This window comes from Copadichromis virginalis, linkage group LG2 (genome assembly GCF_057382275.1).
Source record: "Copadichromis virginalis isolate Kocher_CV1m ecotype Utaka linkage group LG2, C_Virginalis_male_GT1.1, whole genome shotgun sequence".
Lineage (NCBI taxonomy): Eukaryota > Metazoa > Chordata > Actinopteri > Cichliformes > Cichlidae > Copadichromis > Copadichromis virginalis.
This window is the reverse complement of record NC_140619.1, coordinates 20,537,456-20,542,070: the sequence shown is the minus strand read 5'-3', so window position 1 is coordinate 20,542,070 and position 4,615 is coordinate 20,537,456. Positions and strand designations below refer to the sequence as shown.

Here is a 4,615-nt window from a genome sequence, read left to right as displayed (position 1 = left end):
AGTACAAAAACTCATATCTTCTAAGTATGGGGTACTCAAAATTTGTATTTATTGTTAACCTAAAAATTTTAAATTATATTTTATATTTTATTAATTGAGCTTTACTCAAAGACTGTATACTTTAATTTCAATATTTTTGTGTTTCTTGTAGTTTATTATTTTGATGCAACACAATGCAATTATATTACAACCTAAACTCAAATTATCTGATTATTAATTAAAAGATATTTATGTTGTGAGTGTAGACTACTAAAAAAAAAAAAGTACGGAAATTCAGTTACTTTACATTTTGTTTATTTAACATTTTTTCATGAAAATTTAAAAACATCACAAATGTTTTTATAAAACAACTAACATGGACATTGGCACCATAAAGTGAGCATTATAAATTCTGTGTAGAACATTTATCTTTTTATAAACTCACAAAGGACGACATCAGTCCTAATTGCATCTTTCTCAAAATACACAAAAATGCAAAACAAAAAGTCAAATACTAATCACTTTTTTTTAAATAGAAATGAAAAACAATTTTTTAAAATGGGTACAAAGACGATCAGCTTCCAAATAACCAGATAAGGCAGTCAAGTATAGGAAAATTAGGTAAACTGATGGAGTTAAATCCACCCAAAGCCTGTAGTAAACTTAAAGTGCTTAAAGTGCTTCAAACAAAGTGCTCAGTAACAGAGTGCGTGTCCTAACAAACATTGCCTTATATTCCTTAAGAGCATGTAGGCAGGGGTTTCAGGGGTTTGCCGTCATCAAGCCCCATGAAGATATTTTGGACTAAGGCAAATGTGTGAACCAGCTTCCTGGGGTAGTCTAAATGCAGAGCATAGATCAAGCCAAACAATAAAGCAAATGCATTTGCAAATCTGGGAATATCACGCATCACCTAGTCGCCTTTCACCAAAACAGCCATGCTTGAGGAAGTAAAATGGACTGGACTGGGAAGCGCCGTCGGTAACCACTGTGAGAAGGGCAACTGGAGTGTCAATGAGGGTCGACTCATCCAATGCGTCCGCCTGGAATAGACACAGTATCAATGGTAAATGGCCTGTATTTGTATAGCGCTTTACACATTCAGTCATCCAGACATTCACACCCATTCACACACTGGTGATGGCAGCTACATTGTAGCCACAGCCACCCTGGGGCGCACTGACAGAGGCGAGGTTGCCGGACACTGGCACCAGCGGGCCCTCTGACCACCACCAGTAGGCAACGGGTGAAGTGTCTTGCCCAAGGACACAACGACCGAGACTGTCGGAGCCAGGGCTCGAACCGGCAACCTTCTGATTACAAGGCGAACTCCCAACTCTTGAGCCACGATCGCCCCAATTAAATAAGTAAGGTTGGTTTGAGAGAATGTGACAAGCATGACCTGTAATCTAGCAAAACATTCAGCAGTGTAGTGGGTTACTTTGTAACGAGTTAGGGTACTCTACTTTTTTTGAAACATGTACATTAACGTGTTAGCTTCTTGCATTACATAATTTGTATTTTTATTATTTTTCTAAAAAAAAAAAGTAATTTTTTATTTCATGATTTTATCTCAAAAAGAAACTAAATCTTGACTTCAGCCTGGTTTTTGGGCCACCTGCAGCATAGCCATAGTGCTGTGATACGCCTGTGCCCTGCTCCTGACCTGTGTGTGTGTGGGTTTTCTACAGAGAGGGTATTTTGTTTGTACAATTTGGTAGCTGCTAGGGTATTAAATTGTATTTAAAAAAATCCATAGCATTTTATCTTACTGGCAGAATTTAAGTAATGCAAAAATACACTTACATTACATGTCTAAAAGAATTATGGGTCCTCCTCCCGCAGGTATACAGGAAGGGCACGAAGTACTGCAGTGCGTTTCACGTTGATATCAGGCGCCTCCTAAAAAGGGAAAAGAAAAGTTCATTTAACGCAAAGTTTTCAGGTGTCATTCTTTGGGGAGAATACAGTGGGGCAAAAAAGTATTTAGTCAGCCACCGATTGTGCAAGTTCCCCCACTTAAAATGATGACAGAGGTCAGTAATTTGCACCAGAGGTACACTTCAACTGTGAGAGACAGAATGTGAAAAAAAAATCCATGAATCCACATGGTAGGATTTGTAAAGAATTTATTCGTAAATCAGGGTGGAAAATAAGTATTTGGTCACCTCAAACAAGGAAAATCTCTGGCTCTCACAGACCTGTAACGTCTTCTGTAAGAAGCTTTTCTGTCCCCCACTCGTTACCTGTATGAATGGCACCTGTTTGAACTCATCATCTGTATAAAAGACACCTGTCCACAGCCTCAAACAGTCAGACTCCAAACTCCGCCATGGCCAAGACCAAAGAGCTTTCGAAGGACACCAGGAAAAGTATTGTAGACCTGCACCAGACTGGGAAGAGTGAATCTACAATAGGCAAGCAGCTTGGTGTGAAAAAATCAACTGTGGGAGCAATCATCAGAAAATGGAAGACATACAAGACCACTGATAATCTCCCTCGATCTGGGGCTCCACGCAAGATCTCATCCCTTGGGGTCAAAATGATCATGAGAACGGTGAGCAAAGATCCCAGAACCACACGGGGGGACCTGGTGAATGACCTGCAGAGAGCTGGGACCAAAGTAACAAAGGTCACCATCAGTAGCACGCTACAACGGCAGGGAATCAAATCCCGCAGTGCCAGACGTGTTCCGCTGCTGAAGCCAGTGCATGTCCAGGCCCATCTGAAGTTTGCCAGAGAGCACATGGATGATACAGCAGAGGATTGGGAGAATGTCATGTGGTCAGATGAAACCAAAGTAGAACTTTTTGGTATAAACTCAACTCGTCGTGTTTGGAGGAAGAAGAATACTGAGTTGCATCCCAAGAACACCATACCTACTGTGAAGCATGGGGGTGGAAACATCATGCTATGGGGCTGTTTTTCTGCCAAGGGGACAGGACGACTGATCCGTGTTAAGGACAGAATGAATGGGGCCATGTATCGTGAGATTTTGAGCCAAAACCGCCTTCCATCAGTGAGAACTTTGAAGATGAAACGAGGCTGGGTCTTCCAACATGACAATGATCCAAAACACACGGCCCGGGCAACAAAGGAGTGGCTCCGTAAGAAGCATTTGAAAGTCCTGGAGTGGCCTAGCCAGTCTCCAGACCTCAACCCCATAGAAAATCTGTGGCGGGAGTTGAAAGTCCGTGTTGCTCGGTGACAGCCCCAAAACATCACTGCTCTCGAGAAGATCTGCATGGAGGAATGGGCCAAAATACCAGCTACTGTGTGTGCAAACCTGGTAAAGACCTATAGTAAACGTTTGACCTCTGTTATTGCCAACAAAGGTTATGTTACAAAGTATTGAGTTGTATTTTTGTTATTGACCAAATACTTATTTTCCACCCTGATTTACAAATAAATTCTTTACAAATCCTACCATGTGGATTCATGGATTTTTTTTTTCACATTCTGTCTCTCACAGTTGAAGTGTACCTCTGGTGCAAATTACTGACCTCTGTCATCATTTTAGGTGGGAGAACTTGCACAATCGGTGGCTGACTAAATACTTTTTTGCCCCACTGTACATGTTTATGAAACTGCATGACATCAGACTCTACTAAATTTTGGAGACTTTTCTTTTAAGATACAACCTTTCTGTCTCTTGTGACAGAGAGTATGTTTCTTAATCATTTGACAAAAACCCTACACAGTATTTTAAAATAGTGTTCTCCAGATCAGAGCTGTGATCTATATAGAACATGGGGTTCAAAGCAAGGAAAAATTGTGTGTTTATCAGTGAAACTTTTAATTTGTGTTAATTTTATCATTATCAATATATGAAATCTTCACCTTAAGGGACTTAATGAATGGTTTCTTCAATAGATCTTTCAACTCACCTGTGTTTACTGTCTCCACCTGAAATTAATTGCAGTCTGAATTTTTTTTTCTTCTGTCTTTTTGTCTTTGGCCTTCAGCCTTGGAAGAAAAAATAAAAATATTGAAAACCTTATCAGCACACTAAATATACAACACCTTGCTATATTTCAATTGTTTTAGATAGAAGTTGCCACTGCTAGCTAAGTCACTTTTGAATGATGCTAATGAGAAGAAAAAAAAAAAACCTGCCGAACAATGAGGCTGCTGTTGTAAAAACGCCAACTTTCTTGCGTTGGCAAGGGGTCGTTAAAATATCACTAAGACCCTTTCTTTATGTGTGATTCTTCGTAAAACTGTGTTTTAATCGGTTAAAACTGTAAAACTGACGACATAATCTATGTTTGAAAAAGAGCGCGAACAACCGCAAACAACTATTCACCACCTGGGTCTGTGCTTTTTAACACAACAGCGCATTCGAAAACAAGTTATTGGCTGCAACATATTAATATACTTGCTTTTTTACGGAAAAAATAAACATAACGAAGGTTCCGTTTTACTTACAAGTTTCTCCAAATGTGTTCTCCAGTCGCTCGAGAAGGGCAGCCATATTGAACAGAATTTTCTGTCAACGTTGTTCAGGTTAGAGAGAAGACGTCATGACGTCATGACGTCCACATGCGGAGCTCGGAAAAAAACATTTACTCAAAAATCATAATTAAGAAAGCAGTATTTACTCTTAACTTCTAAGCCATGTACAATTATAACTGTT

General features: G+C 39.7%; 1 long non-coding RNA gene across 1 annotated transcript; it reads right to left on the bottom strand.

Annotated features, from left to right (window-relative positions):
* Window positions 1-277: 277 nt before the first annotated feature.
* Window positions 278-1,941, bottom strand: LOC146717210 (uncharacterized). The gene is made up of 2 exons (XR_014921882.1): window positions 1,786-1,941; window positions 278-1,022 (listed from the first exon to the last, which is right to left on the bottom strand). It is a non-coding gene; the product is annotated as an uncharacterized LOC146717210 (long non-coding RNA).
* Window positions 1,942-4,615: the final 2,674 nt, after the last annotated feature.